Raw genomic sequence first — 12,789 nt, 5'->3', positions numbered from 1 at the left:
GCCAAGGGACCCGCTCCTCCCGGCCCCCAAAATGCCGGGATCCCGAGACTTAATGGAAACACCCTCTAACCCCAACTAATCCAATCGCTCAATTTTACAAGAAAGGAAACTGAGGTCCACGGGGGGAACTGGCTTCCCCGAGGTCACATGACTAAAGGAGAACTTAGGGAACCCAGGTCCAGGTCACTCCCCTGTGGCCAGTCCTCAGCCCTAATTAAGCCAGAGAGCTGCTTGGGTCCAGAGCCCCCTCCCGGCGGGGCCGGCCAGCCCCGACCCAGATGGGCATCTTCTGCTTCCTTAGCCCACAGCCCCGTCTGAACTGCAGACCCATTGCAGAGATGAAAGCCCCCTCCCTAAATGCAGAGACCCACCGGCCATCCTCCCAGGACCCAGAGAGCAGCGAGAGGCCGGGGAGCAGGGGCATCGAACGTTGGAACCAGGGGAAAGCTCGGTCCGACTCCTCATTATTGGAAGAAGGACACAGAGTCAGAGAGCTTGAGCCGTCTGGTCAAGGTCACGGAGCCAGCCAATGGCAGAGCAAGGTCTCCGAGTCAGGCCTTGGGAAGGGGAGTCAGTCCCTCTCTGCTGCCCGGCGCTGCCTCTCCGGTCACACAGTCGTGTGAGGTCTCTGACCACCCTCGGGACTGCATTTTTGAGGAGCAGATGGGGAGAAGTCGGTTTCCCCGGGCCGTCCTCCAGGCCCGCCTTAGTGGAGTGGGTCCTGCTCCCTCCAAGCAACAGGTCTGACATTAAGTGTCTGTGTGACCTTGAGCCAGTAATTTTACTTAGAGGACCTTCCAGATCTACATCCAAGGCTCTTCCCTCTCCCAGACCTCAGTTTTCCTGCCTGAAAAATGGGGGGGACTCCTTCAGCTACCCAGCTAACTGATCTCTCCCACCTCCATCCCCTCAGCACATGAGGCGGGGAGGGAAAAGGGAAGGGTCAGGATGGGGGGGACGTAATTGGGGGGTACATTCTACTGGTCAGTAAGGCCAGAGAGAGGGCCCTCTGGGGGCCCTGAGCAGTCAAGAGGCTGAAAATCCTAAGAAGACACTTCACGGACCACCCGGTCCAACCCCCTTTTTTACAGATGGGGAAACTGAGGCCCGAGACAGGGCTGAGAGCCTCCGAAGGTCACCGGGCTGCCGAGCGTCAGATCTGGGTGCTAGGTCCTAGTCCCGAAAGCGGGACTCCCCCCCACGCCCTCCATGCTGCCTCTAGTAGCCTATCAGTCTTCCCGGCTCAGACACTGACCTCCCTCTCCCTCCTCTCCCCACCTCCTCCCGACCAGGCCCGGAGTGACTCTCTCCAGTGCGGGGTCGGTGCAGGCAGAGTCGGGAGGTCCATTCCCCGGGGAGGGGGGAGCCGGGTTCACATCCCAGCTGCGAACCATTTGGTCAGTCACTGATTTCACCCGGAGCCTCGATTTCCCCCCCTTGGAAGTGGGAGCAAGTCCCACCGCCTGGCCCAGGGGTCGTCGGGGAGGTTGTGTAACCCCCAAAGTAGCAGGGAAATGGCAGGTAAGAGGAGGGAGGAGGGGGCTCCCTGCGCGGATGTGCACCTCATGGGACCCGAGCCGAGGCTGACAACCGAACTCGAGTCCGCCGAGTTCCGAGCGCCCTGGGGTGGGGACGGGCCGGGGCCGGGGCCGGGGACAGCAACAGGAGCCGGCGCAAGGACACGGCCGTCGAGGTCCCTCCGCCCCAGCGTGAGCCCCCGCTCGACCCCCGACGCCCCCGGACGGGGAAGGCGGCGAGCAGAGGAGGCGAGGCGGTCACGGGACAGCTCCTCCGGGCTGGGGAAGGGAGGGAGGGAGCCAGCGGGGGGAAGTGGGGGGCTAGGGGAGCACCCCCTCTGCCCCGTCCGCGGGCCCAGCAGGAAGCCCGCGCCGAGCCGGGGAGCGCGCGGAGGGAGGCGCCCTTACCTAGGGGGGGTCGGAGTTTCCCAGCGTAACCTCTGGAGGAAACAGCTCCAGACTGAAGGCCGGCGGTGGGTGCTACATCCCACGGAGAAATCCGTCCCTCCGGCCGGGCCTGGATCCGTGCTGGCGGGGGGGAGGCGAGGGCCGCAGGCCGGGGAGGAGGGTGGCTTCGATCTCCCCCCTCCCCCAAACTTGTCCGGCCCGGCGGGGCGCGAGCTCGGGTCCGGGGGTCTCCCCCGCGCTCAGCTCGCCCGGCCGGGGCCCCCTAACTTTGGCGCCCGCCCCGGGCCTGGGCTGCTGGCTCCCCTGGCCTCCGGCTCCTCAGCATCTTCCGCCGCCCCGAGGGGCTGCTCCCCGACGGCCCTGGGGCAGCTGTCGGCGGCCCGCACGCCTCGGGCTGGCGGCGCCGCTTCTCCCTCCTGCCTGCCTGCTCCCGCTCCCACTTGCCTCTCTCTCCGAGCTTCTTCCCTTCCCCAGCAACCCCCTCCCCGTGGTTCTCCCTGTCACTCTGCGCGGATCCTCCCCCCGGCTCCGTCTCTTTCCTCGGCCCCTGTCTCCCTCTCCGTCTCACTCCATCTCTCCCCCACTCCTGAGCTCCCTCTCTCTGCCCGCGGTCCTCCTCCCTCCCCTTCCCGTAGCTGTCTCTGCCTCCCTCACCTTCTCCGTCTCCTCCTCGCTCCCGGCTTTTTCTCTGAGTCCCGGCTCCCCTCGCTCCGCCCGTGCCGCTGTCTGTCTGCCTGTCTGCCTGTCTGTCCCCCCGGCCCCCCGGCCCCCCTGCCTCCTCGCGCTCTCCCACTTTTCTCTCCTTCCTTTCCGTGTCTCTCCCTCGCTCTCCTCGCCCTGCCCCTGCCCTCCTCCTCTCCACGCCCCGGGGGCGGCTCTGCCAGCTCCGCTCCGTCGGCCGCCCCCCGAAGTCTCCGAGAGCCCGCAGACAGCTCGGCGAAGCCCCGGGCTCCCGGCCCCCCGCAGGGCACGTGACCCCCACGCCGCGCACCCCTTCCCCCCCTCCCCGCCGGAGCCGCTCCGGCCCCGACGCCGCCGGCCCGCGGTGGGCGGGAGAGGCCGGCCCAGCGCCCGGGACGGCCGCCGCACGTGGACAGGGGCGAGGCGAGGCGGCCGCGGCCGGCGGCCCGGGGCCGGGGGCCGGGGGGGGAACTTCTCCGCGGCGCCGGCTCCGGCTCCGGCTCCCCGGGATCCAGTCCGGGCTTTGCGCCTCAGCCCCAGGAGAGCTCCTCCCAGGACCCGCTCCAGAGGGGATCGGGAGAAACTCCAGGTCTTCTCCCTTCCGCGGGGGCAGGTGGGGAGCAGGGGCGCCCGTCCCCCCCCCCGGGGTCCCGGGCCGCGTCCCCCCGGCCACGGAGCTGGGGACCCGGAGGCAAAGCCCGGTTCTCCCCTCCTCGTGTGGCCCGGCGCCAACCGTTGACACCTGTGCCTCAGTTTCTCTCTAAAGAGTGGGTTCGGCTGGACCCGGCGATCCCAGCTCCCCGCCAGAGCCCCCCCCTTTCCTCCCAAGAGCTGAGTCAGGTCGGGGAAGATGCTGAATTCGTTTTACAGACAAGAGACTGACCCAGAGAGGCGAAGTCCGGGGTGTCACGGGAAGAGTCAGGGCCCCGGCCTCCGGGAGGCTCATCCTTCTCCCTGCTTCCCACGGCCGGGCAGGCCCTGCGACTCCAGAGAAGGGAGATGGTTCTAGGTCATCGCATTAGGAAGCCAAGCCCAGCTCTCCCCACTGCCCCACTGCCCCATGGGGCCTCCCCACAGGGGGAGGGGAGGAGGACATCCGAAGGCCCCCGAGCGGCCGAAACTGGCTCTGCTGCAGGACCCCAGGATGGATGTTGTGGCTCTTACTTCCCCGTCACCCACTCCGGGCAACCCTGCAGCCCCTACTGCCTCTTGTGACCCCCAGCTCCCGGGCTTCGAGCCCCCGGCCATCCTGGCCAGATCTTACACACACCCAGCCCCTGAATCCCAACTCATCCGCCCGACTTCCTTAGCCCAGCCTCGGAGCTCTAGAGTCCGGACGTCAGAGGCCCGTCCCCCCAGAGGGGGAAACTGAGGCACAGAGCGAGTGGAAGGAACCTCCTAGGCCACCTAGTCCAATCTCATTTTATACAGAGGAGGAAACAAGACACTAAAGTGACTTTTTTGGAGCTGGAAGATGACCGTTCAGCTCTATTTCAATTCAACAAATGTTCATTTAGCCCTTCCTGTGTAGGGCCTCTGGACTCAGGCCCTTAATAGAGTTAGAAATAAACTCACAGCTAATTATAATGTCAGAGGCAAAGGTTGGGGATGAGAGGATCCTAGAGCTGGAGCTGGGAGGGATCACCGAGGTCATGGAATCCAACCTCTGCTTTTTACATTTAGGGAAACCGAGGCCTGGGGATAGGAAGGGATTTGCTCAAGGTCAAACAAGGGTAGAGGAAAAGTGAAACAGAACAGCCAGAGTTTTCCAAGGTAAAGGGGAAGAGGAGGGCTTCATGGAGAAGGTGACTGGTGAGATTTGGGCAGGAACTATCCTGGCTCTTCTCTGAGGCTTAGCACCAGGCTAGGCAGGACCACTTCTGTGATCTTCCAGATCGTCTTGTTTCTGTGGAAGCTGCCTCCCCCAGCCCCACCTCCGTGGAAGGACAGGGTCACATGCCTCATACTCAGCCCTGGTACCAGAAGGCTGAATAAGAGAGCAAGGATAAGTCACTTCTCTCTGGAGCTAATTTTCCCCACTGGAAGAGAAAGAGAATTGGACTCGATGTCCTTTAAAGTCCCTCCCAACTTTAAATCTGGCATCCCCTGTTATTGAGGAAAGGCAAGGTCCTCACTACAGCAGCCACTTCTAGGGAAATTGCCTTTTCATATTTTTCAACAATCACCCGTGGATCCACTTTAACATACAAAGTAAAGAGAATTGTATAGTAAACAAATTCCCATTATGTATTTTTATAGATTAATTTGATGGCATAATAATACAATTCACAATGAAGAAACAAAATTGCCCCGTTTAGGTCTGGAGTTTTATGAAATCAATTGTTATCCATATATTTTCTTTTGCATTGCTTAGATTTCCCACCTATTCTTGCCTCATCCCTCCTGGAGAGCAATCGCTTGTAACAAAGAAATTTTTTTTTTTTTTAAAGAAAAAAGTAGGAGGGAAAAAAGTCAGAAAAATGATCAACACATAAAAAAATAATCTAACGTTCTAATCAGGGCTCCACACTCATAGACCTGGACTCTGCAAAGGAGCAGGGAGATCTTTTCATCTCTATCCTTTGGAGTCAGAAAAAATAATAATCTAACGTTCTAATCAGGGTTCCACACTCGTAGATCTGGACTCTGCAAAGGAGCAGGGGGATTTTTTCATCTGTATTCTTTAGAGTCAGAAAAAAATAATCTAACGTTCTAATCAGGGTTCCACACTCATAGACCTGGACTCTGAATCTCTACTCTTTGAAGTCAGATTTGTTCATCCCTATTTCCCAGCATTCACTTTCAACTGATTTGTAGTTATTCTAGCCGAATGGTTGTGGTGCTCGTATCTGGTGTTTCTCTGGCTTTACTGACATCACCCTGCATCCGTTCAGGTAAGTCTTCCCAGACTTCTATGTTCATCACATCCCTCAGTCTCTACAGCACAACAATCCTATTCCATTGCGATCGTGAACCATAACATTAGCCTTTTCTTTACTGATGGCCATCAGATTTGTCCGTCTGGGAGATTTTTAGTAAAAGAAGAGATGGATTTCTGTCTGGGGTGTTCGAGTACTCGAATGAGCACTCATTAGGAGCCAAGCCCTGTGCTAAACTCTGGGAATTGATTCATCCTGGTCTGGAGATAAAAGGATGATGGTCCCTGTGGTCTTTTAAGACTTTTTCTTAGGGAAGCAACTGGGTTTTACCGCAAAAGGTCTAGATTAGGAATCAGAGGTTCTAGGTCTGGTGTCAGTTCTGCTATTCAAAAAAATAGCCTTGAACAATCAGAAGGGACCTGTACTGAGATAAAGTGCTGGACTCTGAGGCTGGATTCATCTCCTGCTTCAGATACTTATTCAGTGTGTGACCCTACTGGGGCCTCAGTTCTCTAATCTATAAAATGGGAATATGAATAGCACCCATCTCATTATTGCCATCAAAGGCTGTTAGGATCTTTCTGGACTTCAGTCTCTCCATCTATATAATGACGGTGGAAATGAGATCTCACAAGCAGGTAGCAGTGGATGGAAGAAAGATAGTGGGAGGGAAGCACCTCTAGTACCTGTCTTTGGACAGAGAGAAGAGGGAGGGAGGAGTGAGCAGCCCCAGGAGTGGGGCTCAGGGTTCCGTCTCTGAGGTCCAATTCTGGATTTCCCACAGAGGTCCCACTGAAATATGGGTCCCTGTGATCTGGCCCGCGGAGGAATCCATGCCTCGGATGCTAACTCTCTGACCAGGGGCAGGGGCCAAGCATCTCTCACCTGGATCACCACGTGCACTCTGGGATATGTCATCATGAAGCCCGCTGTCCTTGGTGCTACCTGGAGACAAAGGATTTTCAAGGGAAAGCATTGGGGACAAAGATAGAATATTACAGAAGAAACAGTCCAAAGGCCAGCTACCGGTCTGTATCCACGTAAAGAATATTTGCTGAGAATAAAATCATGGAAACTAAAATCTAGAAAGCTGATGTTCAGAAGGATCTCAGGAGAGGTTATGCTAGGATCGGGAGAGACAAGAAATGTCAGGGCTGGGAGCAACCTTAGAACAGAGGATGTCAGAACTGGGAGGGAGCTTAGAACAGGGGATGTGAGGGCTGGGAGGGAGCCGAGAACAGGGGATGTCAAAGCTGGGAGGGAGCTTAGAACAGGGGATGTCAGGGCTGGGAGGGAGCTTAGAACAAGGGGTGTCAGAGCTGGGAAAGGATCTTAGAACAGAGGATGTCAAAGTTGGACAGGGATCTTAGAATTGAGAATGCCAGAAATCAAGGGGACTTTAAAACATGTAATGTCAGAGCTGGGAGGGACCTTGGAACAGGGGATGTCAGAGCTGGGAGGGACCTTGGAACAGGGGATGTCAAAGTTAGACAGGGACCTTAGAATAGAAAATGTCAGAAATGAAGGGGACTTTAAAACATGTAATGTCAGAGCTGGGAGGGACCTTAGGACATGGAATCATGGAACTAAAAGAAAACTTGAAAATCATTCCAATCCCTGCATTTTGCAGAAAAGGAAACTGAGGCCCAGAAACTTCAGCTTGCCACAGGTAGAGTAAATTAGTGGAAGAGGCAGGGAGGTAACCCACGGGGGTTTCTTCCCGGACTCCCCCCTCTGCCTGGGCTCGCATACAGTCCCTGTCCCTACTCTTTATAAAGTTATGATGCCATTAGCCTGCATGGGTCTCTTGCCTTTTTCTATTTACCATCACAAGGTCCCAGGCAGGGCAGTCACAAGGATCCCTGGTACCACCCAAGCTCTCAGGGCAGGAAATAGCCAAGATTTAAAAGCATCGCATTGGAGGGCTTGGGTGGGAATCCTGACCTTGCCAGCTGTGTGGCTGAGGAGAAAATCTAAATGTCTCTGGGCTTCCGGGTCCTGGCCGGGCACGGTGGCGGAGTTCGGGCACCACAGAATGTCCCTTTCTGGCTTTAAACCCACAATCCTGAGGCCTCCCTGAAGGGGAGGGGAAGGGCTCAGTGAGGGAAGGGGGGGCCTTCAGCCCAAGGATCCCCTCCCCCCCACAGCTGCCAGCCCCACTGGAAGGCCTAGCGGCTGCTTCTCCCCTGGCCACAGGGCCAGGTTTCCCTGGCTGGGGGCGTTGGTGGGGAATCTCACCCCCCCTCCCCTCCCCTCCCTCCCAGACCCAGGCCCCCAGCTCTCTGTAGTCACCAGGGTGGAATATTTTAGCACCTATAGAAAAGCCACCACAGACGGCGGTGGCAGCTGTTGCTAAGGAGACGCGCCCAAAAATAGCCCCCCTCCGCCAACCTTTCCTGCTGCTGCTCCTGCTGTGGGAGGGAGTGGTGAGGGGGAGTGGAGGGAGGACAGTGGGGAGGGGCGCGAGGGGGGAGCTGGGGGAACACGGAGTCCCCTGAAGCTGCCTGGCCGCCTGTGGCCCTCCGCCCCCAGACCCGAGGGGGAGGGGGCTGCTCAGGCCTGTCTGGAAGGGAGGGGAGCCTAATGTTACCTCCTCCTCCGGCTCAGGTCCAGGCTATCCTGATCCCAAGGGCCCGGGCCAAGGGGAAGTTAAGGGGAAGTGGGAATCTCAGGCCCCCGAACTGGAAGAGACCTTAGACATCATTCAGCCAGATTGTCATTTTCAGAAGGGAAACTGAGTCCCAGAGAGGATCGGGGCTCTCTCAGCCTCCCAGGACAGGTAAATGGCGGAGCTGGAAGCCAAACCAAGAGGGAAGAGATTAGAGGGTGATTGGAGGACCTTGATTTGCACCCCTTCCCTGCCAGATGCTTAGCAGCCAGATGATCTTGGACAAGTCATTTTCCTTCTTCTGCACCCCAGACTCATCGCCTGCAGAAGGAAGGGGGGCTGCCCTGGCAGGATCCTCCAGGGGGTCTCTCCCTCTTTCTGTTCTAGACTTGGGCCCCTGCCTTGGGCTTGCACAAGCAGCAGACAGAGGTCTGGGAGGAAACATCTCCAGGCCTTCCAGGCAATAAGAACACACAGCTGGTCCTCGGGACATGGAGAGCAAGACCCCTCCCCTTAAATCCCCTTGGGGGCGGGGTTTGCAAGCTCTGGGCTCTGGCTTCCAGGGTTTGTGGAGGAGGGTCCCAAGGCCAATCCCCCAGAAGCCCCAGGGGGAGAGACAACGGGAAAAACTGGCCTGGGGGGAGAAAGGGTTGGAGAAAACGGGAAAAGCTTTCACCTTTCCGGGCACAGGGTGAGGGGCCAAAGAAAGGGGCCTGGAGGAGGAGGGGTCAAACCCCCGGAGTTCTGGACCTGATCCAGACTGACTCCCGTGGGCCAGCGGCTGGCAAAGGGGGGGCTGCAGAGGGGCTTGTTGAGGGGCTGGGGAATCGAGGCTCCCCGCAGGCCCGGCCTCTTGGCACCTGGGGGCCACTGAGGGGCTCAGTTTCTCCAGCTGTAAGGTAAAGGTTTGGCCCAAAAAAGTCCCTTCCTCTTCTGGTTCTATTATCCCGGAGCCCAGGGCCCCCAGACCATCTCCTCCGAGAGCATCCCCCCTTCCCCTCCACCCCAGCCCCGGGGAGGGAGCCCGCCTCGAAGCTCCCTCCCCCACCGCCTCCCAGTCCTCCGGGGGTCCTCCAAACCCAGCCGCTCGCCGAGCGCTCGCCGTCACCCGGGAGACGCGGCTTGTGGCTTCTGGTTGCCGTGGAAACCCCGGAGGGGCTCGAGTGGGGGTGCGGCGAGCCCGGGGCTCGGGCGGCGGCGCGTCTGGCCCCCTCGGGAGCGCGGGGAGGATGGCTCGGAGAGCGTCTGGCCCCGGAGGCTGGAAAACGTGGTCGGAGACGACCGATGAAAGCGAGAGAAGGCGATGGGTTCGCGGGCGCAGGTGGGTGCGGCGGCTGTGCCCTCAAAGGTCTCCCCGAGATGGGGAGCTGCAGGTGCCCAGGGGGCAGCCCCACAGGACCGCTTCGTTCCAAGAAACAAAGGTGGCCGGGAGCTGGGAGGCGCAGTGGTTAGAGCCCCAGCCCTGAAGTCGGCAGGACCCGAGTCCAAATCCGGCCTCAGACACCGAACACTTCCTGGCTGTGTGACCCTGGGCAGAACACCCCCAGCGCCTAAAACAAAAAGGGGGAACGTGGGGGCTGGGCCCTTGTGGGCCGATTTTCCAGGGAAGAAGGACTGACTTTACTCCCCCAGAACTAGGAATGAGATGCCCACTTGGGCCTCCAGTGCTAGAGGATTAAGGAATCACTTCACAAATTCCTGCCTCAGTTTCCTCATCCGTAAAAATAGCATCTACCTCCCAAGGTTGCCGTGGGGCTCTAATGAGAACATATTTGACACATGCATGGCATACAAAGAGTGCCTAATAAATGCTTCCTCCATTCCCATTTTACCAGTGTAAATGGACACCTGATCTGAGTAGTTAATTGACTTGTCCAGGGCCACTAGGATGCTAGGAACGGCTTCTCTTCCAGCACCACTCACGGCCACCTCAGTGCCGGCGGTTGTCATTATTCATAGTTATCATCCAATTGATGCTCTTAGAACAGGGGTTGATTTTTAGATGTATTTGTAGAAATATTATCATCGCTTCCCTTTCTGGCCCTTTGTATTATTTTCTGTATTCGTTATCGGGGCTTCCAAGATTGGGAAAGGGGGCAAAATAAAAAGGCCCGGACCACCACGGCACTCCTCTGGGGGCCTCCCAGTTCCCCTAAAATTGGCCCCTTAGAACCTCTCCCCTGAAAGCCTCGACGTCAGAAACACAGAAGGCCCTTCTTCCTGCCTCAACCGGCCCTATTGGCGGGTAAAGGAGGTGGGGGGATGGAGGCCAGGCCTTGGACTCCAGAGGTCCCCAGGCGGGGCCCTGGTGAGTTGGAGGTAACAGGAGGTTTTCTGCAGAGGGTTGAGGGAAAGGGGGTTTCTGGAATGTTATACCAAGTTTTAAATTTTTTGGCAGGAGGGATGTTGGAAAGAAGGATTACTTTTGCTTGTGGAGTCAATTAATAATGAGGAGATTAGATAGAGACATCAGATATATTGAGAGAATTTGGGGAGAGGGAATGAGAGGAAAGGAGGAGGAGGAGGAGAGGGGGAGAGAGGCAGAGAGAAGGGGAGAGGGGAAGGGGGGAAAGAAGAGGCGGGAGGGGGGATAAGAGGGGGAAAGGAGGGAAAGATGGAAAAAAGGAGTAGGGAGGATAGAGGAAGGGGAGGGAGGAGAAGAGAGAATGTGGAGGGGAGGGAAAGAAAAGGGGAGATATGGGATGAGAAAAGGGGGACGGGGGACAGAAGGAGGAAGACAGAAGAGGAAGAGGGAGACTAGAGAAGGGGAAGAGGGGAGGGAAAGAAGTGGGAGAGGGGGAGAGAGAAAGGAGGAGGAGAGAGGAGGGGGGAGAGGGAGAGAGAAGGGGGAGAGGGGAAGGGGAGAGGGAGGGAAAGAAGTGGGAGAGGGGGAGAGAGAAAGGAGGAGGAGGAGAGAGGGGGGAGATGGAAAGGGGAGAGAGAAAGGAGGAGAGGGGAGAATAGGGAACTATGACGGCTCATTTCCGTGCCACGCACCGCGGTTTTCACTGACGGAAAGCCCTGCCTTCAGGGACCCTCACTCTGAGGCAGAGGCCCTCCCGATTCTGATCCCGGGGTCCCCTTTGCTCTCGGACAGCCCAGAGGCTGCAAGGGGCTGCATCGGAGCTCCTGGGCGAGGAGAGCGGGGAGCGGCGCTGCCGAGCCAGCGCTTGTGCCCGGGGACGGCCCCTCGCGGCCCCATGCGTACCTCCCAGCACCTCCAGGGCCCCCCGGGCTCTCCGTCAGATCCTGGGACGTTGAGGTTGCCTTAGAAAAGAGGGCGCCCTCGGGGGCCATTTAGACCCACACCCTCTAATGTAAGGGGGAAACTGAGGCAGCGGGGCTGTGAAAGCTGGCGAGGCACTGTGCCCTCGGCAGGACTTGCATCCAGAGCCCCGGAGCCAGGGCTCTCTCCCCTGGGCCCCCCTGACCGGGAGGAGGGCAGCGAGCCTGCGGGACTGGCCCAGGGGCGCCCCGCCCCCGCGCCCCGCCCCTCCCCTGCCCCGTCCCCGCCCTCTCTTGCCCCGCCCCTCCCCTGCCCCGCCCCACACCCACGGACGGCCCCCCCCGGAGGGGGCGGGGCGTCCCCAGCCCAGCGCGGCCCAGGAGCTTCCGGAGCCCACAGATGTTCTCTCCGACGGCCGCGTGCCCGAGCCGCGGGGCTGCAGCGAGAAGGCGCCAGATTGGGCCGGGCGGGGCGCGCGCGCACCTGAGGGGCCCGGAATAGCGAAGCTTACAATAGCGTCACCTGAGGCCGGGGGCGCCTGTGGGAAGGAAGCCCCGCAGCTGGGGGGACCCCGGGAAGGGAGCGCGCAGCGCGTGCTGGCTGAGCCGGGCGCGCGCAGCGCGTGCTCGAGCCGCCCCCCATCCTTGTTAGCTTCCTCAAAAGTAGACGCGTTTACTATGAGAACAAGGACTGTGAGTTTTGTCTTTATCCCTCAGGGCCTAGCGAAGTGCTTGGTGTACAGCAGCTGTTTAATAAGTGCTCCTGAGGCTGCAGAGTGTTAGAGCCGCCAGTTTCTTCGTCTGTAAAATGGGACGATATTTGCCTTATTTTCCTCCCAGGGCTGTCGCAGGGAAGGTGCTTTAGAAAGCAGCAGCCCAATGGACGGGTAGAGCGCAGGATGGGGAATCATCGGGAGCTGTAGCAATTGGAAACCAGTTTTTTTTTTATCTGCCTCAGTTTCCTCATCTGCCAAATGAAGAAACTGCACCAGATGATAGGTCCCACGCTGGTCTGACCTCCTATATCTGATGATCACTGAACATGGCTGGAGAACTTATTCTGGCCGGACTTGGGGACTGATGGGAAACAAGTATGGGAAGGCAGAACCTTGAATGCAGGTTAAGGACTTGTCTTAAAGACAAGAGGGAGCCACCGAAGGTTTTTTGAGCCAGGGAGTGCCATGGTCAGATAGATGGGGAAACAGGCCCAAAGAGGGTCACAGAGCCGGTTCGCAGGTGATACCAGAAGCCCCAAATCGAGTGTTCTTTCCTCTGCCCTAGAATGCCTAAGGAACGGCCCGGAGGGGCTTCCGGGGAGAGGGGATGTGTGGGAAGAAAGCTAGAAGAATCGTGGGGAGCCTGAGGGAGGGCAGGGCTTTTGCCCCAAACCCATCCCACATCTCACACAGCACCTCCGTCTCCCAGCCGGGCTGGTCCCAGCAGTCGGCAGGGGTGGGAGGGGCGGCAGGAA

At 58.7% G+C, this 12,789-nt stretch overlaps 1 protein-coding gene and 1 long non-coding RNA gene across 2 annotated transcripts in view; both read right to left on the bottom strand.

Annotated features, from left to right (window-relative positions):
- The window catches only part of KCNJ4 (potassium inwardly rectifying channel subfamily J member 4), a 32,107-nt gene extending 29,429 nt beyond the window's left edge, over nucleotides 1-2,678 (bottom strand). Inside the window, exon 1 of the mRNA XM_031938223.1 lies at nucleotides 1,926-2,678. The gene's annotated coding sequence lies outside the window, so the exon portion shown is untranslated. The remainder of the gene's footprint in view (nucleotides 1-1,925) is intronic.
- Nucleotides 2,679-4,851: 2,173 nt separating this feature from the next.
- On the bottom strand, nucleotides 4,852-7,562 carry LOC116419232. The gene is made up of 3 exons (XR_004229488.1): nucleotides 7,430-7,562; nucleotides 6,371-6,430; nucleotides 4,852-5,627 (listed from the first exon to the last, which is right to left on the bottom strand). It is a non-coding gene; the product is annotated as an uncharacterized LOC116419232 (long non-coding RNA).
- Between the last annotated feature and the right edge of the window lie 5,227 nt (nucleotides 7,563-12,789).

This window comes from Sarcophilus harrisii, chromosome 5 (genome assembly GCF_902635505.1).
Source record: "Sarcophilus harrisii chromosome 5, mSarHar1.11, whole genome shotgun sequence".
NCBI lineage: Eukaryota > Metazoa > Chordata > Mammalia > Dasyuromorphia > Dasyuridae > Sarcophilus > Sarcophilus harrisii.
This window is presented reverse-complemented; position numbering and strand designations above follow the sequence as displayed.